The following is a 24,564-nucleotide window of genomic DNA, read 5'->3' as shown; positions in this document are numbered from 1 at the left end:
TCTAGACACACCTGAAGTTGATACTTGTCTGTTCAAATGGCCATACATTCTTTCATTCTTCATGGGTGCTTTTTTGTTTCAAGATAGCAAGAGAATAAATCTTTCCTCATTTTGACAGTAATCAGCTGTGGGATTTTGGACAAACTACTTTGCTCAGCCTCAGTCTTTTCATCTTCGTAGGGATATTGAATAAAATTATATCCATGGTTCTCTCCACATCTGAAATTCTACCTTTTAAACCCCGTCCATTTCATAGTGCTTTCATGACCCCCATAGATTCATGGGGCATTGCCTAATTTTGAGCCTTAGAATAGTGTGTCTGTTAGAATTGTGTCACACTTTGTGTCAGTTACCAGGCCTAATTAACCAAGGACTTAAGCACATTAGGGGTTTGTTTTTTTCAGGTATTAAGGAATCCAGAGGTAAGCAATACATGAATGATGAAAGAGCCAAACAACAGTGTTAGGGACCCAGACTCCTTCTATCTTTGTTCTTAGTTGTCCCTGTTCCCAAGATAGCTGCCCCATCTCCAGCTTCAAGTCTATGCTCCAGGCAAGAAGAAAGATAGCAAAAAGGGCAAAATCAAGGGCCAGCTGAATGGCTTAGTTTGAAAGAGCTTTCCCAGAAGTGCTTAGTAGAATTTACTTAAATCTTATTGGCCAGAACTGTGTCATAGGCCACCCCTAGATGTAGGAGGGGAGGCTGGAAGATGTTCTTTTTTTTTTAGTTGGCTATATTGGTATACTAAGCAAAATGAGAGTTGTACTGATAAAGAAGAAACAGAGAAGGGATATTAGACAGGCAACTGGCATTGTTTACTGAAGGTTATTCAGATGTAACATTCAAAATATTTAAAACAGCTCTGGCATAGCCACTGACCAATCAGAACAGAAACTGGCCAGCATGTTATAGCCAGCCGAATGGCAGCCCTGCTGTTTTTCTGCTTTGCACTATAGTTACTGTACACAGTTGTCATCTCTCCTCCCCCCACATCATAAGGCCCGAGTCCATCAAGGACAGGAGTACACTTTGCATGTATTCTTTCCAGCTCTCAAGAAAGATTCATACAGAGTAAGTGTTCACTTTTGTGAAAGAGAATTAATCGTTGAATTACTCAAATTGTAATCCAGGGATGAGACAACCCAAACAAGAAGAGTTCAAATTACTACCTAGTCTATTTTCTCAGGAATGAATGATTTCTATGATTGGTAGCTGCATCTTCCAAAATTCCACAATTGATTATAAACCTGGCCAATAGAGGTGGACTTTGAAGGCTGCTCAAATCTCTTACAGCTATGCAAAAGGATTATTACAGACTTAGCAAAAGTATTGCCTGCAGTGAAAAGCTTCAGGCATAATAGAGTTCAGAAGCCCTTTTTCTTCATTTATTACACTGAATGAAACTAATAAGGAGCCACTCCAATAATCAAATCAAGTCAGTTCCTTAAATACTTGCATCTGGTTCTTCCAGCCTATAATGAACATAATAGTGCATCATTTCTTTTCACTCAAATCTTGAGTAATCATAATGCTCAGAAGTTGGGATGGAACATTATAGTTAATTTAATTTTCTTATAAGCTTGAGGTCAATTGGAAAATTCATGTGTTAATTCTAATTCTTTAAAAAATTATACTTTTAATGTTTGTGGTTTAATTTTCACCAATGTAATTATTTCAAAGACTTTTATTTTTTCTACTTTACCCATTTGTCAATGATATTTTAACTTCTGTATTTTTTATTTGCTCTAATTCTCTAGTTTATTCTCCATTCTGTGCATATCTTGAATTGAGATGCAAGTTGATCCTAAATTATTTGGAGACTTGATAATGGGCTACCAGGAAAAAAATACATATATGCAATATCCAAATTCCAAACTGGCTTTGGTAAGACGCATCTTTTTGAGAAATCATTTCCATTAAAACACCTCTCAGATGCAAATTATTCTATGGAGTAATAAAGGTTAGACTATAATGGGCATTTTGTTTCATTACTTTATCTTTAACCTCTTAGTTTGGTTCCTTTTAACATTTGAAGTATGTGCTTACATCTGTCGTCTTCTGGGAAAATCTCTATTTTTATGTTTGTATCTGGATTATTTTATAGTATGTGGGGTTTTTTCTTTCTACCACACATCTTCAATTCTAAGAGGAACTTTTTTCTTTTTTTATAATTGTTGATCAGGACTCATTTTATTATTAGCACTTGTTAAAAATTACAGAGCTGGCCTGGTGTAGTAGCTCACACCTGTAATCCCAGCACTTTGGGAGTCCGAGGTCAGGAGTTTGAGACCAGCCCTGGCCAACATGGTAAAACCCCGTTTCTACTAAAAATACAAAAATTAGCTGGGCATGGTGGCGCACGCCTGTAATCCCAGTTACTCAGGAGGCTGAGGCAGGAGAATCACTTGAATGTAGGAGGCAGAGGTTGCAAAGAGCCAAGATCACACCACTTGCACTCCAGCCTGAGTGACACAGTGAAACTCCATCTCAAAAAATAAAAAGAAAAGAGAATTATAGGGCTAATATGTTTATTCAAACCTCCTATAGCTCAACTGCCTACAAAACTTACCTTTTAACTGCATGGAAAATATTTCCTCCCCCATATCAAATTTCAAAAAGCTATGTATTTTTTTTCTTTCCTCCTTTTTTGTACCTTTTGACCAATATCTGTCCTTTCCCCTACCCCTCAGTCCCTGACAATAACTTTTTAAATACTTTTTATTACCTTTGAAATTGGAATACATCTTATAATTTTGGGCATATCATGATTTAATTGGAAGATTTTTTTTTCTTGGTAGTAAACAAAGTAATGGCAGCAGATAAAACAATTGATAGATTCTTAGATGCGTTGAAATAAAGTAATCTCCAACAGTGACAGTGTCTTTTGAAGAATTTCTGAATGATCCAGGAACCTGCTGTGAACCATGTATTGTTTTTGACTGGTGCCCTATTGTATCCTAACCAAAATGAAGTTTAAATCTTTGAAACTGGAGAATAAGACAGAATAAGTATATAGATATTCTTCCTTTTGATTCTCTACACAGGATGTTTTTCTCAACCACACATTTGAATCTCACTGACTTGTGCCTTTCACATGACTAATGAAACCAAAATGTGCATCATTTTAAAGCATGTCCTGTTTTCCATAAATTCCAATCTCTCCACAGCACTTCTATCACAAAACAGCAAACAAATCAAAAAATAAAAAACTTCCTGACTACCCGTCTCCGCAATGAAAATGTTGTGGTTTTGCCATGATGACATTTTCTTTAATTGTGGTAAAATACGCATAACATAATATTTACTGTCTTAACTATTCTTAAGTGTACAGTTCAGCAGTGTTACGTATATCCGATTGTTGAGCAACCATCTCCAGAAATCTTTTCATCTTGCAAAATTGAAACTTCCATCATATCTTTTAAAAGGCCATTCTTACTGAAGAATTCTTGCGTGGAATTAAAATAGCTCATCTCTAGCTCTTAGCTACACAGCCCTTCTAATTTTTGTCAAATGTTTGCAAATAGCTCTAAGCCTCAAGCCTGGGATTTAGCCCTAACCCAATCAGACTGGATCATTACATTTTTAAACATTTTTTCCAAACTACACTCTCTTTAAGTATATGTGTATAAGAACAAATGACTCTTTCAGTCTATAAAATGAAATTAATGAAATTAAGCATTTTAATATTTTAACCCTTTATTTTGTTTTGAGATGGAGTCTCACTCTGTTATCCAGGCTGGAGTGCAATGGCGCTATCTCTGCTTACTGCAGCCTCTGCTTCCCGGGTTCAAGTGATTCTCTTGCCTCAGCCTCGTGAATATTTTAACACTTTAATATTTCAGAATGTTTCCTCCTGGTTGATTCCCACTAAAATGCATGTGTCCTTCCATTAAAGGAGCCAAAGTACTGCAGTCATTATTTCCATATCTCTTTTCTTGTCTTGCCTTGTTATTTAATGACTGAATGCTTCTTTGACATCAGAGAATAACCTTTCATGATATGCACTCAAATGTGTAGATGAATCAGATAACCATATCCTTGTTAAAGGAGATTATTCTGAAATATATGAACCAATGGGAAGACAGAATTTGTAAGACAGGAGCTTTCTTACTGGATTTCTAGGAACCCTGGACCTTTCTGGTGATGCCTCCAGCATGTCCATAAAGGACAGGAGGCCAAATGACTGAAACTCACTGCATGCTCCTTCTGGTCCCCTTTCAGCTCCTCTTATCTCTTTTCTATTTGGAGATCCTCCATGAGATTTTCTATAAGGTAATGAAAGTTATGCTGCTTAAGAAAAAGTCTTTAAAAGTGGAGAAAGTTCTGACTTAATTTAAACAGACCTGGATTCAAACTACAGTCCAGTCACTTACAATCTATGTTGTCTTTAGACCAATTCCTAACCTTCTCCAAGCCTTGTTTGATTTGTGAGTAGAATGAGGATCATAATATCTATTATCTCTGAGTCACTGCAAGGATTACAAAGTAGAGTGTTATTGCATGCGTCCTCACCCTCAGTAAATGTTTGCTGACAATATTCTGCATTAGAAATTGCAAAGTACCAGACATTATTGAAGCATCACTTTTTCTTTTTTTCTGTCTCCTTCTACTCATCTGCCTCTGTTATAAGAGCTCAGGAAAAAGTATTAGCTAGGCTTTTTTTTTTCTTTTTCTTTCTGTGAGGCAATAGTTCTCAAAGTGTGGACTCGATACCAGCAGCATCAGCATCGAGTGGGAATTTAATAGAAATGCCAAATGTCAGACCCCAACCCAGAACTGTGAATCAGAAACTGGGGGTGGAGCTTGGCAATCTATGTTTCAAGCCTTCTAGGTGATTCTGATGAAGTTTGACAACCACTATAAAAAATAGAGATTCACGTGGGCTAGCCAGCTAAAGTGGGAGCCGGTGAGGTTGAGGGTGGGCAGAGGTAGTCAGTAGCAGAGACAGGAAACGAATAGGAACCGGGCCTCTCAAGGAAGGGAAACCAGATTCGAGGACCTCTGCAGCTGCAGTTGAGGAGTCTTCACCCTGATGCTGCCTCTCCCATGCATGACTCAGTCAACTTCTAGAGCAGTGATTCTCTCCTGGGCAATTTTGCCTCCCAGGGGAATTTGGCAATGTGTGGAGACACTTTTTATTGTCATGACTGGGGAGTTGCTACTGGCATCTGATGAGTAGACTCCATGGATGCTGCTAGGCACCCTACAACGCACAGGACAGCCCCTACGACAAAATATTATCCAGCCCGAAATGTCAGCAGTGCTGAGGCTGAGGAAGCCTCCTCTACAGATCGTCCTCCCAAGCTGTTCATCTGTCTTCCCTTCACCAGCTAAGGTTTTACCTTGTACCTAAGAAATTCAACTGGCTTTTGTGAACCCTATGTGGGTTCATACATGGGCCGCAGAGAGTCCACGAACTCCCAAAAGCTTGCACAATTCTCTTGTTGTGTATGTATTTATTCTGCCTGTTGGGGAAGGGAGCTTTCATCAAATTCTCAAAGGTTGTATTCTATGTTCATTCTGTGTATGATTTCCCTACCTCACATTTTCTGCTCATTCGTCCCTTCCATTTGCCACACTGCCATTTTTCTACTTCATAACTTCTCAGCTGTTTCTCACATTGCTGCTTTCTTATCGTGGCCATATTTCCCAGTTCGAATTCCCAAAGTAAGGAATCTGATTATCCTGCTCTCCCCTATTTGGACAAAGCTTTTCCTACCAGACAACCTCTTAGGCCCCTGGCCTTCCCACACTACAGCTGCCCTGGGTCCTGGTCAGGACCCCCATGGGATGAGGAAGGCCAGTAGGGAGTCAATGTCACCCAGAACAAAACATGGCTGCCCAAGGCAGGCTCCCTCAGGACGGGCACTGGCTGAAGCAGGCATCATGATTGCCGTGTCTAACAAAGACGGTCAGAAAACCCCGGGGTTAGGTTCTGGCGAGAGAAGCCACAACACAACCTGGAAAGACAGGAAGATACTGGAGTCAGTCTGAAACTCCAGGGTGCGGCAAGCACACGCAGACCCTCAGAAACCTAAGAAGAGGTTTTGCAGAACCACGAGAAAAAATAACTGAGGGAGGAGAAAGAAGGGTCAGGGCTCAAACAGTGGACATAATCAGGACAGAACAGGCTGAAGTGCAGACACAAGAACAGATCAATAAAACCAACGGCTCAGCAAAGGTGAGGCAGCTGTGTCTGCCTCTGGCGGCCTTTTCTCCCCTCCTCTCTCACCGGAAGCCAACACATACACGCTGGGTGGAGAGGCTGCGAGGACAAGACAGTGGGACATACGTGTGCTGTGGAAGTTGAGGAGCGGGAGAGGAGGCAGGTCTGAGAGATCTGGTTTGTGTCTTATGCCCTGGTTCTCTCTGCATTCCTTCTCTGTCTCTCTTTCCCTTCTTCATGCCTTTTCCTTAGCTGATTTCCCTAGGACAGAATTATTTTCTTTTTCGGACTGAATGGTAAAGAAGTATTTGTTTCCTAAGTCTTCATTTCAAAAGCAACAGGATAGAACTCCCTAAGAAAAAAAAACAAAAAACACAAATCTCTAAATGACATTAAATTACATTTTTATTTATGGAGCCTTGAATGGATTGTTCTACTTGCAATCAGTAGATTTAAAAGGAAAAAAAAAATATGTTCCTCAGTCCAATGTTATAGATAGTTTAGATGACCGGGCTGCATTACACCAGCACCAGGAAATATCTAGAGCAGTGGTTCTCAAACTTTGTTCCACATTAGGATTTTAACCCTCAGGCAGCACCCCATGCCATTAAATCAGGACGTCTAGGGATGGGAGCCAGGCAGCCGTAGTTTTTAAAGTTTCTCAGATGATTCCAATGTGCATCACTGGCGACCCATTGTCTCGGAGGTGATTTTAATAAAGCCCTGATCCTTGCTTGCTTTCTTGCCACTTTACTTTTCCTCCAGTAGAATGTAACAAAAAAACACCTTTTATTTTTCAGTTAACTAAATTAAATCCCAGTTCATCAAGGTTGCGCTCTAATTTCATGCCAGAAGGCAACCAGCCGGGTAGTTGCTTACTTCGGTCAAAATAGCAGACGAGCATTTCGGCATCCTGTAGTTAAGCAATGTTTTTATCCACTGATGAGTGGTTGTTAGCTTAATCTTCAACTTTGTAACTTGGTGTTTTAATTTATCCAGACATAACTTTGGACCCTGGAGATATTCGGACTTATTTACTGCCCACCACCCACCCAGCCCCTCTCCCCGCCCTCATTCACCTGAATGAGCAGAAAGCAATATGGTCTTCAGAGTGCCAGACCTTGATGTGATAATCCGAGGAGAGAGGAGCCATCAAGTCACTCAGGCAACATCTCAGTCGCTCAGTAAATCTTTCAAGAGCTTACCCAAGTCCCAATCTCAGCTTCCTGATTTCTTTTCCTCTTTATATGTGAAGGGTTTTGTTGTTTGTTGTTTATTTTTTTTATTTTTTTTATTTTTGTAGGTTTTTGGGGAACAGGTGGTGTTTGGTTACATGAGTAAGTTCTTTAGTAGTGATTTGTGAGATTTTTGGTGCACTCATCACCTGAGCAGTATACACTAAACCCAACTTGTAGTCTTTTATCCTTCATCCCCTTCCCAACCTTTCCCCAAGTCCCCAGAGTCCATTGTATCATTCTTATGCCTTTGCATCCTCATAGTTTAGCCCCCACTTATGAGTGAGGGCATACAGTGTTTGGTTTTCCATTTATTGTTCATTTTTTGATAAACATGGTTGAAAAGACCAGGCTATAGTAGCTCAGTAGAGCCTGTTTCTGAGTGTGGTCTGTTTTGCCAGCATATTCTCATGACCACTTGGCAAAAATGAGAGCATGACATTTTTTTTGCTCCCAACAGATGTATCTTTGGTAGCCCATAGGTTCTTCATTTGTTTGTTTACAGCCTTCGAGGAGAGAAAACATGCTGTGAGGAAGGGATCAGATTGAAAGCTGCTTAATCTGATGGGAAAAGCCTGAAACACAACTTAATGATGGTTTTCAAAACTATGACAGGTTAGAAGGAAGAATATTCAAGCTACTTGGTCTCTATTTGCATGGAGGAAGTGAACTTAAAGTGTAGTTAATTGGGAGTATAGTGAGCCAGAGACAATAACTTTGGAATTAAATAATAAATTTGGCTGCTAAGAAAGCCTATAGCATCTCCATTCCTAAAGAATCAGTCTGCTGTGGAATGGGAGTCAGAAATGGGTGGGTTACAATTTTGCTTTGGTCTCTGACTCACCACACGTTACATGGCTTTTCAGGGCCTATGTTAGTCAACATTCCCCAGAGAAGCAGAACCAATAGGATATATATGGACATACATGAAAGGAGATTTATATGGAAATTGGCTGACACGATTATGGAGGCAAGAAGTCCTCTATTATGTGCCGTCTGAAAGCTGGAGCCTCAGGAAAGCCAGTGGTGTACTTCAGTCTTATTCTGAAGGCCTGAGAACCAGGAGAGCTGATGGTGTAACTCCCACTCCACGACCAAAGCCTGAGGACCAGAGAGAGGCCTGGTATAAGTCTGAGAGTCTAAAGCCCTGAGAACAAGCGTCTGATGTCCAAGGGCAGGAATAGAGGGATGTCCCAGCTCAAGGAAGGAGAATTTGCACCCCTTCCATGCTTTTGTTCTGTTCAGGCCCACAGTAGATTAGATAAAGCCCACCCACACTGGTGAGGGTGGACATTCTTTACTCAGTCTATGAATTCAATACCAAGTATACTGGGTGTTTCTCTCGGAAGCACCCTCAGAGACACATCAGAAATAATGTTTTACCAGCTATCTGGGCACCCCGTAGCCCAGTCAAGTTGACACAAAATTAACCATCACAGGGTGTCAGCATCCTCATCTATCAAATGAGAAGTTCAGCTGGATAACCCCCAAAGTCCCTCATTACATACTAATGTCCTATGCCATTTAACAATAGGGCATGTAGCCTTCTGCCTTCTGCCTTGAGAAATTTAGGTACTAACAGAAATTGTTTCCCTGAGGTCCCTTCAACTTCAACAATTTAGAGTAATTCACCAATGTGTTTCCTATTTTGAATAGGACTAATGTGTTTCCTATTTTGAATTGCAAAAAATATAACTGTATCCATATTAGTTGATACCAAGGAATTAGTAATTCCATTGGATATGAAAAGAACACTGGTTATATAAGAATATGGTCATAATTGCCAGAGATACATAGTGAAATAGGTAGGAGTAAAATAACATGATATCTGGGATTTTTTTTTTTTTTTTCCACAAAACAGTGTATATCCCAATTTCACAAGATTCCCTTTGGGCTGGAAAGGTTTCTGAATATAGTATCTGTGTTCTAGAAAGAGGAGTCGGGGCCTAGAGTATGCAGATGTTGATGGTCTTGAGTGTTCTGAACACAAAACCAAGATACTAGAAACTTTAGAGACCACAAAATGCTTTTCCTGAAGGCCTGGAACATGAAGGTTTAATTTATTTATCTTTTTCTCCTCCATGTTTTATCATAGGTTGGTAAGTGGAAATCAATTTCCCCTCAATAAAATAGTAGCCCTGAGAGAGATAAGTGACTTTTCTGGGGATACATGCTAATGACAACATCAAAGCCAGAGTGAGGATTGAAGGGTGAGGTACTATCACTACCTCCCTCTACTCTTCTTTCCCCTCCTTCTGGGGAAATGCCAAAAGTATAAGTATTCTTTTGGCATCATTTGTCCTCCAGGGTCTCTGTGTCTGTCCTGTATCTCCTTATTCATTCTTAAAACTCTTTCTGGTGGTCACAGCTCTTCTTTAAAGAAAGAATAACAAGACATCATAGCAGTGAACTCAGAACATTATCACTGGCTTTTCACAGGACATGAGCAACTTTCTCACTGGAGGGGGCAGGGATGCTTGTATGGTAGGTGCTCCTAATAATGATAACTTGACTTGCGCCTACTGTGAGAATGACCCTGTGTGGCTGATGCACCCAAATATATGTTCAGAGTTCTGAGCTAAGGAATTGGAAGTGGCCATCCTAGAGATTAATTCCTTATCTGTGAGGAACATCTGAGCCCCAGCCCATCCTGGGGAATGTGGGCCATACAGGGGATCAGCATCCTTTGTTTGGGGTTAAATGAAGGTTTCCAGGCTGAGGTTGCTATGGGGAGGATGTTAAGTGAAAATGTTTTATAAACTGCTTGCCTTTTGCCAGAGGTTGTGGTTGTTCTTACCAGCCCACTGCCACTGGACCAGCAGTTCTCCGGTCCAGCCCGCCACCACGAGACTCTCTCCCCTGTATGTAAACCCCCAGTAAAACCCCAGTGTCTCATTTTCTGGCTCTGGATCTCTTCTTCAGCCTCTTGAAGCTGGTGCCATCCCCTCTGGAGTTGACAGGGATTCAGCACATCATGCTACACTAGAATAAAACATGTGCTGTGTCCACATTAGGCCAACCAATTTCCATACCATTCAACTTTTTTCACTAACTAAGAATTCTATTAAATTTTAAATTGGTTCATATAAGAAGTTTCAGAGAAGGTATTTATAGGCAAACCCAGCCGGCTCACATATAAATCATCTGTATTAGTTTATTAGGGCTGACATAACAAAGCACCACAACCAGATGGTTTAAAACCACAAAAATTTATTATCCGACACTTGTGGAGGCAACAAGTGTGGAATCAAGGTTTCCACAGGGTCATGCTCCCTCTGAGACGGTGGGTGGAGTCCTCCCTTGCCTCACCCTAGCGGCGGCAGCACTCCTTGGCAATCCTTGGCTTGTAGCTGCATCACCCTGATCTCTGCCGCTGTTTTCCAAAGTGTCCTCCCTATGTGTCTCTTCTCTGTCTGACAAAAACACCAGTCCTGTTGGATTAAGGGCCCATCCCACTGCATTATGACTTCATCTTAACCAATTACATTTGCAAGGACCCTATTTCCAAATGAAGTCACATTCTAAGGTACTGGAGGACTTTAGCATCTCTTTTGGGAGGATGCAATTCAACCCATGACACCATCCAAACAAATGACATTATGAGAAAGTTTCCATTTTTGTCCTCTGTTGTGGTTAGATTCTTGACTTTACATAATTTAGAGCTAAAAATTTACTTCCTGTCTGAAAAGTGATTTTTGACAAGAAGGATTGAGATCACACCTTAAGTTCTGTGGCCATTGCTTGCCCTTTCAGAATCACGTGTCCCATCCTGTGTGCCGTGTTCCAAAGAAGCCAGGTGAGCAGATGCTGGCAACGCAGGGATGGTAGCGTAGACTACAGCTTTAAGTGAAAAGGACTCATGACTCAACCCTGTAGCTTGCCCTTGATATGGTTGCCCCACCCCTCCTAACTCCTTATTCCTCCTGCTTTACTGAAACCACAGCTGCCTTGACTTGAGCCATTTTGATTCTGCCGCAAACGAGCTGTAAACCAAATCAAGCCACACCAAGCAAATCCAACCACCATCAAAAGGAACTTATTCAATTATTGTTTTCTTTGCAATGGGGAGGGATCATAAGAGCCTTGTATATCCCAGGGCAAATATTAATCTGTCTGAAGAGTCAACTTGCCAAGGGGTAATCAGCAATCAGGTTGGTGCTCATGACAGCTGCACAGACTGGTAGTTGAGGATATTCAGTGCCAGGAGCAAACCCTAGCAGGCACCCTTGGTAAATCTGGCAAGCTCTGTGACTTCACCCTCTGCATTCGGAAGCAAGCATTCAAAATTTGACAGGCTTGCAATATGCCCAGTGTAAGTCACCTGGCTTCTTGGATTCTGGACAGATTTCCTTGTACCATAAGCTCACTTCCCTTTCTCTGCTTCAGGACTAGGTCCTTCAAGGGAGTAGCAGAGAAAGCATGTTTGCAGAATCCATGCCTCGTGCCCACTCCCACCCTGCTGCTTGGTACTTTTAGGGAAAGTGGGAAGGAATAAAGTTACTCTTTCACTGGCAGAGGATGGACAGTAAAGGGAAGAAGAAAATGGGAGAAAGGAGAAATAGGTATCCAATGAGTTTTTAAAAAGTAGATTACAATGCTTAAAACCTATCATTATAGTGGTGATGTTTCTGAATGATAGAGGGGGTGGATTTGGCAAAGTTTCTGGAATCTTTTCAGACTTGAGGTCCACCTCCTGTCTTGAGACCAGTTAAGTTTCAACCCCACATTTGCTGTGGTTGATCCCTTGATCTTTGTGTAAATCCTCTCACCTTTGCTAGGCCAGAGGAATGTGGAGTGAGTGTTCTGTCTGAGTTGTACAGTTCCACTGTGGCTCATCCCCTGGCCAATACCTTATGGATGCAGGAAATCTGAGCAGAGAACAAGACTCCCTCAATATTTAGAAACTGGATTGAGATTTCAATCCAAAGGATACAATTTGCCCATCACCTTAGTTGCTTGTACAGTAAATTGAGCAAGTCGAAAACACTAAAAGAACTTTTTTCTCTTGATGCCTAATGCCCGTCACAATTTTTTTCAGCTCTCTCAATTGGCATCCTGGTTCCCATCTCACTCCTACTGTAGTGCACACTTACTGAAATGAAAGCTACCTACATAACCACCACCAGCATCCAGAAAGGAGAGAATTCAACACCATCTCTTTTTGTCTCCATCAGTTTCTGCTTTTTAGTCATTAACAAATGGCTCTGGTTCCCTTTGCAGTGAAGACCCACAGAGACAGAAGTCCCTGCTCTGAGTCAGTTCAGCTCTGATTTTGAAAGCTGACTGGGTGCTTAGCAGTAAGGGTTGAAAGGAAAAAGAGGGAATACAGGGAAGGAGGCAGAGATGGAGGCAGATTTGCAGGTCTGGCCTGAGAGTTGTGCTTGATAAGCAGAGAGCTAATTATCTCTGCAACTCCGCCTTCCCAGCAGTCAAATACTTGATGGGCAGGTTAATAAGTGAGGAGGTGAGGACAAGATTAATTATCAAGTCTCAGAGGAAGTGAATGAAATGCCTTCTTGTTCATTGCTATTTATTCAAAAAGAGCTGCTGAACATGAAAGAATATTATCATTTTTGCACATAATTAGAGGAAATAACAGACTGGTATTTTTTAAGCAGCTTTATTGTGATATACTTTATGTTCCATAAAGTTCACTTCTTTAAAGTACAGCCAGCCCTTTGTATTCGCAAGTTTTACATCCATGAATTCAACCAATCAGGGATAAAACATACTCTGGAAAGAAAATGATAATACAATAAAAAATAATACAAAATGTAAAACAATAGAGTGTAACAAATATTCATGTGCTGTTTACATACTATTTGCATTGTATTCGGTATTATAAGTAACCTAGAGATGATTTAAAGTATATGGGAGGATGTGAATAGGTTCTGTGCAAATACTACAACGTCTTATATCAAAGACTTGTGCGTCTGTGGATCTGGTATTCTGGTATTCATTAGATCCACAGATGCGCAAGTCCTTGAGAGAAGATGCTGTAGTATTTGCACATAACCAATTTGTACATGGAACCAATTCCCAGTGAATACTGAGGGACAACTGTATACGATTCAATGGATTTTAGTATACAGATGCTCCTCAACTTACAGTGGGGTTAGAGCCCAAAAACTCATTGCAAGTTGAAAGTTAAAACTATTGTTTAAGTCAAAAGGATGTTTTCAACTTATGATAATTTCAACTTATAGTTTATCTGGACCTAACCCCATCAAGGAGCAGGTTGAATGCCGATCTCTTTTGCACCCTCATAAAGTCAGGAAATCATGGAACTATAGTAAGTTGGAGACCATCTGTATTTACAATTGTGCAACCATCACCATAATCTAATTTTAGAACATTTCATCACCCCAAGAACTACATGATAGCAGTCACTCTCCACTCCTTTTTCTCCCCGGCCCCCAGCCCCTGGCAACCACTCATCCACCTTCCGTTTCCATAGATTAGCTTTCTAGACATTTCACATAAATGGAATCATGCTATCTGGGGTCTTCTGTGCCTGGCTTCTTTCACTTACGATATTGTTCTCTGAAGTTTATTTGTATTGTAGCATGTATCAGTGCTTCTTTCTTTTCCATAGCTGAGTAAAATTCCACTGTAGGGTTATACCACATTTGTATATCCATTCATCAGTTGATGGACAACACACTAGTATTTTAATGAAAGAGCAAAGTGCCATGATCTCTTTAATCTGCATTGTACACCTTTTTAGCTGTACATAAGTTACCACAACAGTTTCTGATCTGAATATCTTAGATTAAAGGGTATTTAGTATTGATAACAAAAATGACTTCTATTTAAGTTTGTGGAGAGTGGGGGTATGCAGGATGATGTAATGGTGATAGCACAATAATGTCATGATATTTACATCTATGTTTTTCAACTATCTTAATAGAGTGGATCTGTATTTAAGACTCCATTCCTTCCTTCTAATAAAATAACATTAGAATGACTGGAGTTTTCTTAATGGCATGCACATGGAACACTGCACTTGCAGTTGTGTGTTCAGCTGACAAGTTCACAGCTGAGTGTGAAGCCAAGTTATAGCAGGACTTCAAGGGGTCTACTGGCTGTGTGATCCTGTCTGTTTGCATCAGATTTGCCCCTCCCAGCTTCTGGCTTAAGTATGAATGAGAAGCCATGGAAAAGGGGAGGGATTGGGAACAAGGAGTTCTGCAGGTCTTAGAATCCTCCCTGGGATACATATTCAGGCAGTTCTTACTCCAGGTGGCAAAACCCTGCACAGCCATTCTTCTTACATGAGGAGTAGAGGCCAGCTGCAGGCTCTACAATCCTGGCATGACCATCTCCTACCTTTGGGACATTAAGCCAGTATTTAGTCCATCTCTTTCTCATCGGCAAGTGAAGATAATAATGGTTCTTATTTCCTAGAAATGCTTTGAGGATTCCCATAATTCCTGGCACATACCAGATGTGCAATCAATGTTAGCTGTTAATAATCATTAGCATGTATTCATGACTTGCTATTTCCTAGATACTGTGCACATTCACAATGATCCAAAAAGGTACCTAAAGGTAGCGATAGGTATTTCCACTTTACAGGTGAAGAAACAAGACTCAAGGAGCTTACATGCCTTGCTCAAGGTCACAAGGCTAGATAGTGGCACAAGTCATATTTATATCCTTTTTGGTCTGATTCAGAATCCTATACACATCCAGTGAACCATGCTGCCTCTATGTAATGAATCAGGTGGACCAATGTTCACACACAGTAACACAAAGAAAAAAATCCTCCAATTTTTTTACATTAGAATAAATGATTGATGCAATTGGGCTACTTTGGAAAATAATGTCACCAAAACCGATGAGGGGGAAACAAGTGAGAACCCGGGATGAAGCAACTGGAGCAAATTTGGGCCTTAAAGAATCTCAGACTAAAGCACATTATTTGCTCCAATGCTATAATCTTCCCAGCTCTGGCGAGCCAGATCCCCTGGCTTATGGAGACCAAAAGAAACGACACATGGCCCTCTCAGGCTAAAAAACAGTATATGGGCTCATTTCCATCAGCTAGAGAATGAGGCTATTGTGCCCATGCTGATATTTCAGTTCTCAACTTAAAAGCTTAAGATGTTCCCATTATCAACATCACTTACCTACCCACAGCACTTTTAAATTAGCCTTGGGAAAAATGAGTAAACGGAAGCACAGTTTTTCATTCTGCCAAGTGCAGCTACTCCTGAAGAAGGCAGCTTTGGATAGCGAAACAAACAACTAGATTGAAAAGCAGAAGTGTCAGCCTTGACACATGCTACTAATTTGCTGCTTTGTGAGGGTCATTTGCTGTGTTGCCCAAGAGCGAGGGAGAAGACAGTTCAAAGATCAAGGAAAAATGGCATTTAGATGTTCTCCAACTAGGCTGACGTAATTGGAAAACTAAAATCCATCTCCTGCTAACTTTCCCCTCTCAACAGTCTTCCTGATTATGAAGTGTAAAATAGGAACAATTTTGGCTATTGATGCTACTGATCTTTAATAATCCTAAGCCCTGGATACTAAGACCAGGAAATATGTATTCTCTTATACTTTTAGGTGTTCTCAGTTGAAATTAACATGAACATAGCAATTTTCCACTTTAATTAAAAGAGCGTGTTCTTTTTCCACTCATGGTATTAGTGGCTTCAAATGCTTAAAGAACCTTTACAGAACACCCCTTATGGGGATTAAGAGATCAGGACAAAGGTAACATTTTAAGAATGTTCTTAATGTTGCAATCAATTGGGGATTATTTTTAAAACCATTTCCTTTAGAAGTCTAAACAGTGTCTTTTCATCACTTGGAGGTATTTTTTAATCACTATTTCCCAGTCCACTTTAAATTATTAGTGTAGCCTTAGCTTGTAAATGCCCCTCACCATCAGGGAAAGATGGATTTACACTCGTGGCCTCTGAACTAAACTAAGCAGAAAGTCATTTTGTTCAGGTCCACTGCTGGTGGCCACTTCATCCCCATGTCCAACCCGTCATTGTCCCAATTATTTCCTAGAAATGCTTTGAGGATTCCCATAATTCCTGGCACATACCAGATGTGCAATCAATATTAGCTGTTAATAATCTTTAGCATGTATTCATTACTTGCTATTTCCTAGATACTGTGTGCATTCACAATGATCCAAAAAGGTACCTAAATGTAGCGATAGGTATTTCCACTTCACAGGTGAAGAAGTAAGACTCAAGGAACTTAACATGCCTTACTCAAGGTCGCAAGGCTAGATTTCTACAGACTCACATTCATGCCACAGTTACTCACTGGACTGGAACAACTGCCTGCGTTTAAGTGATCCTGATTTGGTCCTCTCATGCTTGTAAAATCCAGCTCTAAACTTTACTATTGTCTGCTGGTCAATCAAGGAGACTTGGACTTTGCTTCTTTTTAAATTATCAGTAGTGCTATTTATTTACCTCCAAAAGGATTCTAAGTAACCCGCTCTAGATATGGATCTGGTAATAACCAGTACTGTGGCCTTGGCAGGTTATAACAATAATAAAAATTCTAACTTTTCAGACTGTTTCACTGTTACAAAGCACTTCCATACAGCTTCTCTTGTCAAAGTTATTATCCTCAGACAACACCAATTGACTGATACACTTCTAATAAAGCTAGTAGATGAAAAACATTTTGGAAAATAAGGGCGCTGGACAAATTCAAAGGTAACCTTGTTTATCTATTGACTGGTAGGCCTAGAATTTCAATGTGTTGGTCCAACTCTGATTTCAATTCTGGCTCCCGGAGAAGTCCCTATCATGGTTATTTGTCAAGAATGAGAGGTCAGAAATGCCAAAAACAGGGGTTAGGGTGAGTATTCTGTCAAAAATTTATACAAGAAACTTCTTGTATAAAATAAATTAATTAAGGAATTTGGCCTGGATGTCAGTGCCTGCAAAAGGGACTTCAATATTCCCCAGTAGATTACCCTAAGAATATCTAAACTCTGAACTAGGGGTTATAGACTACAGATAAAATTGTAAGCCTCCTGCCTCCTACAGTCATAGCATTTCGAAGTTGAAAGTCCCTGTCCCGGTCTTGTAGCCCAGATCCAAGTTGCTAACCCCTCTAGGATTTTACGTTGTCTTGGCATAAGCATGCACCATGAAGAGGAGCTCACTTCCTACCAGAGTGGCCCATTTCGTCCTTGGCCATAGTAATCTATTGACTGGTGGGCTTTAAAATTAAAAAGTTATTTGCCTTGTAATATGACCCATTTGTTTTAGCTCTGCCCAGTCATGGGCAATCAGAATGTCCAGTGAGGAACCCTTCTACCATTTTACTGAACCCAAATCTGCCTTAATGTAATTTCCACCAGTTGGAAGGTCTCTCTTCTTATGCCTTTGGATACATTTTTTTTGATGATTGTAGCAGCCCTGAATGATTTCAGAGACAAGGCACAAAGCTCCTGAGAGCTAGTACATTGTCCTTCCCAGTCTTAACTTCTCCTTGTCTTCTATATCATCTATATCTCTCCCTTTTCCTCTGACATCTGCACCCAGCTCTCTTATAATTCTTTTAGAAATTAAACACAAAATCCTACATGGAAGGCAGAGAAATTCAGTGAAAAGAGCAGAGGAACTTGGTCCAATCCCTGACAAGTTTCCATCTCTAAAGCCTCATAAATACTATGATTTCCCTGATGGGGGTGGGAGGGTAGAATGACAGACTATAAGTGAGTATTTATTATAACCATTAATGTACTATAAAGCTACTGAATACTTTAACAGTAAATTCTAAAAGACCTCAAGCATCTTAGCTCCTTGTTTTACATCAGCACACATTAAACAGAGAAGCAGCCTGACTTTTCCAAGGACCACAGGACAGTTAGAATTAGAAACAGAACCTAGATTTTCTGATTCAAAATCCCTTGCTCCCTCCACTGTCTCTCTGTTAAACAATGAAATCAATAACATTATCCAGACAAAGGCCCTAGAATAGCACCCAACATGTATTAGGTGCCCAATTATTACAGGCTAAATAAATATGTGAGTGAACAAATCAATATATGAATGACTAGGACTCATTTTCATTGATGACATTATACAAGTTCCCTCCAAATGTCACTTATGTTTTTAGTCATTCTTTAATTAGCTCCCTATTAATAAGCTTGGTTCTCAAAGTGTACTTGTGAAGATTAAATGAAATAAGGCATTAAAGTGCTTAGAAACAATATCTGGCAGCCAATAAATGTTAACTAATTGCTGTCTTTCTGGTTTTTAGCCATTTTTAAAAGTAAGATTATGCTGATGCTGTCGGGACTCTCTAATCTGAAAATCACTTTACAATCCACTAATGAAAGGAATTCTGGAATTGCAAAAGGATTACTACTATTTGTCAATTCCTATCCTTCACCTGTAACTAGGCCACCCACACCCACCCCTTGTAGTTGGCACCCATTAAGACACAAACAAAATATTGAATTCTTTCGCTTCCTCATCTGGGCTTGTGTTTACTCCACCCATGACCTTTGGGCACTGTCTCCCATTCCCAGTCAGCACTTGCCTATTGGACCTGACAGTTGACTTGACTTTACCCCATTTATCTTGCTCCCTCTGTCTCCATCTCAATCTCGATCAAGATTTTGTAATTCCCCTTTGGTTCCTCCACTCTCAGCCACCCTGGTACCTCTGTTCCTAAACAAGGCCCATGCCTTTGACTCAAGTGGATATGCTTGCTTCTGCTCAAGTTCAGTCTGCCCAAAAAGAGTGATTCCCAAGTGCTTTATTGACTAAACTTCCTTTTCATTCAAGAGTTCCACATGCATGTCTATAAATTGCCATATGTAATCCCTATCAATTGCCAGAAATCCTGACGATTTCTTTCTGAATCTGAGTTTATCTGACAATTTGTCAGGACTAAAGACTAACGTTGAGCTAATGTCAATTTATCTGACAATTTGTCAGGACAAAAGACTAACCTTGGGCTAATGTCAGTAAACAAGAAAGAGCTCAGGAACAGAAAACCAAACACCACATGTTCTCACTTATAAGAGGGAGCTGAATGATGAGAACACATGGACACATGGGGCAGCAGGTGGGGGGAACAACACACACTGTGGCCTATCAGGGTGTGGGGAGGGAGAGTATCGGGAAGAATAGCTAATGGATGTTGGGCTTAATGCCTGGGTGATGGGTTGATCTGTGCAGCAAACCACTATGGCACATGTTTACCTGTGTAACAAACCTGCACATCCTAAGCATTTTCCCCAGGACTTAAAAGTTGAAGAAAAAAAAAACAAGAAAGAACTTCAGTAAATTCGTCAATTAGAATTATACCTGTGGTTTTGGTGTGGACAAGAAATATTTATTATCTTTTTAATCCTCATGTCTTGTGACGAAGTACCATTTCTTTGCTAAATTCATCAATTAGGATTATACCTGTGATTCTAGTGTGGACAAGAAATATTTATTGTCTTTTTAATCTCCTCATGTCTTGTGATGAATTACCATGTATTATTTTCTCATTTGTTAATTGTTATTTTATAATTAACAAATTGTTAATTTGTTATTTTCTCATTTGTTAATTGTGTATCAACCCCCACTTTATTCCACCCAGAATGTAAGTTTCTTCAGAGCATGGACTTGACCTGTTTACATCCACAGCTCTATCATCAGCACCTAAAATACTACTTGGCAAATAGCAGGCAACCAATTGGTATTTGTTGAATACTTAGTGAATGAAAGCATAAATGAATGGCTGGGAAACAGAATGGAATTGTGGTTGGAGCACAGCCTTTGGCATCAAAGAGATCTCAGTTCGAGTTTTGGATATGCAACTTCTTAGCTATGAGTCTTCTCTGAATTTCAGTTTCTTCATCAATAAAATAGGGGTAATAATAGTGCCTACCTCAGAGATTTTGGGGAGCATTAAATAAGATAATGCCTGTAAGGTCCTTAGCATGATAGCTGGCATATTCTAAGAACTTAGTAAATGTTGTCTATTATTTTCAGTGAAAGTCCTCAAATGTTGAAGCTTATCAGAGGTAATTGAATTATTTAATATGACTGGTAGTGATGATTGTACTAAAGACAAATTAGTGTAATTAGTTTGTCAGCAAGATTGGATTTAAAGAGTCAGGTTGAACAAAAAAATGTATTAGTCACACCCACCATATTTAAAGCACTATACTAGACTTTCAGGAGTGAGTGGGATGCAAGGATATGACACAGCCCCTTCCCTCTAGGAACATAGAACTGAGATTTACTATGTGTGCATTGTACTATGCTGAAGATACAGAAATGCAAGGCAGTGTTACCTCCCACATCATCCAATTTACTCTCCATGCTCTGCAGAAAATTCTTCTAAAACACTCAGCTTTGCTTTGAACCCCTATAAAGACAAGAAACTCACTGACGTATGAAACAGATGATTCTCTTTGGGAACAGTGATCACCACTAGAATGATCTTAAAATTAGCCCAAATCTACCACCCCATGATTTTTACACATTGCTCAAACTTCTGCCTTCTGGGCACCTCTAGAATAAATTCATTTTGCACTCTTCTATCAGAGTTCAGCAAAGTAATGCCTGCAGGCCAGATCCAGCCCATTTATTTATATAAATAAAGTTTTATTGGAACACAGCCAAGCTTATTCATGTACATGTTGTCTGCGGCTGCTTTTGTACTACAGTAACAGAGTACTCGGAACATTTAGCCTACAAAGCTGAAAATATTTACTATTTGGCTTTTGAAGAAAAACTCTTGCAACTTCTGCTCTATGTGACAGAACTTGAAGATAAGTAACATGCTTTTTCCTAAAGTGAGGAGGAGCAGGGAAATAAGCATAGTACTCCAAGTGGGAGCTAATGTAGAATTCACAGAACTAAGTAGTACTATCACCTCCCCTGTTCTGGATGCAATACTTCAAATGATGTGACCAGAGGTCAGGTTGGTCTTTGACTGACACACAATACTCAAGTATATAAAAGATGAAATCTGTCAGTTATTTCTCCTAGGAGCTTCTATTAAATTATGTCCCCCCACCCCATAATGGTATATCCTCATACTAGGAAGTATATACAAAATTTTACATCTCTCTTGCTTGTCCAGAGCAATCAGGCACAATTTAGCACATATTCAAGGGCCATCTTAGAGTCAGACAGAAAAAGGATGGCATGCACAGCTAGGATTTTGAAGAGAATATAAAGAGACTCTTTACATGCCCAGGGGTAGGGTTAGAAGAACAAGGGAATTTGTCACCCCCCATCTGCATGAAGAAGAATGGAGAGGGAATAATTTTGCCAGGGCCCAGTGATAGCTGGAGTCATGACTACTTAACTGGACTTGTGGTAAAAGAAACACAACCACGGCTAGCACCACTCTCTGAGGCAGGCAGAGCGGAAGGGAAATCGATGCCCTGACATGCCCATCTCCGTGCTCTACCCACTGTGGGTAGAACTCTACTTGAAGCTAGAGGGCACAGGAGTCAGACTCACCGGGCACAGAGCAGGTAAAGAATAGATGTGGGAGCCAGGGCAGAGGATGACAAGGGCTAAGTGGTGAGCCAAGCATTTCATAAATGCTGAATGAATAATAGATGAATGGACCAAGTGGGCCCAGGGCCTGTCACTCAATCGGTGTTTGTTGAACTGCAGAAGCCATCCCTTTATGCCCGCCTGCCCTGAAGCCCTCACTGCTGCCGTTTGCTGTTCCAGACGCCCCACCGCCAGCACAGCCCTTGTCCTGGTTCCCCACTCCCTCGCTGACCCCTCAGGGTTTCTGTCAAGAGTGTAAAAACAGTCTGGATCTTATTTGGGAGATGACAGAACGGAATAGGATTTGCTCTGAACAGAGCAGAACAACTCTAATCAAAGACAGAACTTTAAGTTCTAAAATAATTCTTAGAATCTAATTTTTTTTAAAACAGAAAATTTGGTGTCACTGCGTCCTATGGAGAAAAATGAGTGGCTTCTAAGAAGCATGCCCCAGACATCTGTGTCACAGGCTCTGGATCCAACAGGCCCCTTATTATCAAATGCCTCGTGGCTGGCTGTCTTATGCCCAGATGGCCCTTGCCACATGGTAGCCTTTGATTGTAAAGACTTCCAGGCTCTTGATGAATCATGCCAACAGCAGCAATGTTGAGAAAATGGGGTGTGTGTGTGTGTGTGTGTGTTTGTGTGTGTGTGTGTAAGTGAGAGAGAGAGAGAGAGGTTGTCAATGGCATGAGGCTGCTAGTGACCAACCACAGCATCCTGCCAGTCACCTCCTCCTCTGTCCATTGAGTCAGCATGGAGAATATTCAGCACTGGCTTCCTCAAGGAATAATCCTGAAGATTCTGGATTTTGAAGACTTAGAAAAAGCATTGTTTGGTCTGTTACTCTGGTTAGATTATTTGCCTTTGCTTGGAATGGGCAAGACAAAATTGGGCATTAAATTAAAAATTACTGTTCATATATACCGAAGCCCATTTTGAAAAGTAGCTGTAGGCTGGGCGTGGTGGCTCACACCTGTAATCCCAGCACTTTGGGAGGCCGAGGCAGGCAGATCACTTGAGGCCAGGAGTTTCAGACCAGCCCCGCCAACATGGCAAAACCCCATCTCTACCAAAAATACAAAAAATTGGCCAGGTGTAATGACGTGTGCCTGTAGTCCCAGCTACTTTGGGCAGGGGGTGGGTGAAGTGGGAGAATCACCTGAGCCCTGGGAGGTGGAGGTTGCAGTAAGCTGTGATTGTGCCACAGCACTCCAGCCTGGAGACAGAGTAACAGCCTGTCAACAACAACAACAACAACAAAAACATAGACCTATGCAGGTCTATTTTGCAATCAAGTCCGGAAATCATTTTTTTTCTAAGATCCATACATCTAACAGCTGTCCCTTCATGCCTCCCAGACCCAGACCAGTCAGTCCCCAGAGTCTGAAAGTTCTTATACAAAACCCAGAATTCCAATTCATCTATAACCATGTCACAATTTGTTACTAAATTTCATTAAGGTCTCCAGGACCAAATTTTATGAAATCTAATCCCAACTAGGATAACTGGCAAAATTTGAGTAAGCCTATAGATTAGGTAATAATACTGTATGGATGTTAATTTTCTGATGTTAATTATTGTACTACCTTTAGGTAGGAGAATTGTCCTTGTTCTTAGGAAAACACACTGAAATATTTAGGGGTAAACATGCATCATGACTGTGACTAAGTCACAAATAATTAGGAAGTAACTTTTATGTACAGAGAAGAAAGATAATAAATCAGATGTGGTAAAATACTAACAACTGACGATGTGGGTCAAGAGTATACGATTTTTTAAAAAATATTTTATAACTATTCTATAAGATTAAAATTACTTCAAAATAAGGCTGCCAAAAAACTAATTTTAGAACATTAGAGCAGTCTCACGCCTATCACTGAGGAGCCAGTGTTGAGCCATGCTACATACTGCAGAGTGAGCCAGAAATGGAATCTCCTGTCCTCTCATCTTTCAGCTAAAATGAACCATTTCCTCTTTCAGCTGAAGAACTCTCCTATTCATGGAGGCGAACACTGAGGATGCTTCCCACATGAATCCTGAAGGTAAGGGGGACTTGTTCACATGCCCCTCGGTCACACCACCCATCTGCCCCACTGTCCGTTTCATCCGGGGCAGGGGCTCAACTATCTTGGTTCACGGAATATCATCTCAAACCAGTCAATGTCTACACTGGCACATTCTGCTGTCTTCAAAGGCTGTTTCAATCTCCCCAGCCTGTCCAGCTCAGAAAACCTGATGTTCATCCTTTGCCCCGTTTTTCCTCAAAGAAAATACCAAAGCTTTTCATAGCTGATATCTCCTAGTGGTGCAATCATGAGAGAGTTTTATTTTGTCCTTGTAGTGTTCTGTAATTGAGAGATTATCGACAATGACTGTGTTACTTTTAGAATCAGAGAGAGAAATATTATGCTTGCTTTTATTTTCCTAAGCAACTCTACATAAATTCTTGCCACAGCTTTCTGGGCCCTGTAATGTCACTGCTGTGTCTCCTTCCTCCCAGCCCTCATGGCAGGACTCATATTGACAGGCTCTGGGTCTTCCCTCATCTATCAGTGGCAAGGAAACCCTAGGCTGCCAGGACTGCCTAGCAAATAGATCATGAAGTATTATGATTCCATTTTACAGATGGAGAAACCAAGCCCCCCGACTTGCCTCTATCTAT

General features: G+C 40.6%; 1 protein-coding gene across 2 annotated transcripts in view; it reads left to right on the top strand.

Annotated features, from left to right (window-relative positions):
* The window catches only part of PRLR (prolactin receptor), a 160,655-nt gene that overhangs the window by 82,907 nt on the left and 53,184 nt on the right, over positions 1-24,564 (top strand). For both annotated transcript variants that reach the window (XM_025388979.1, XM_025388980.1), the window contains one exon: positions 23,883-23,944. The gene's annotated coding sequence lies outside the window, so the exon portion shown is untranslated. The remainder of the gene's footprint in view (positions 1-23,882; positions 23,945-24,564) is intronic.

This window comes from Theropithecus gelada, chromosome 6 (assembly GCF_003255815.1).
Source record: "Theropithecus gelada isolate Dixy chromosome 6, Tgel_1.0, whole genome shotgun sequence".
In the NCBI taxonomy this organism is placed as follows: domain Eukaryota; kingdom Metazoa; phylum Chordata; class Mammalia; order Primates; family Cercopithecidae; genus Theropithecus; species Theropithecus gelada.
This window is presented reverse-complemented; position numbering and strand designations above follow the sequence as displayed.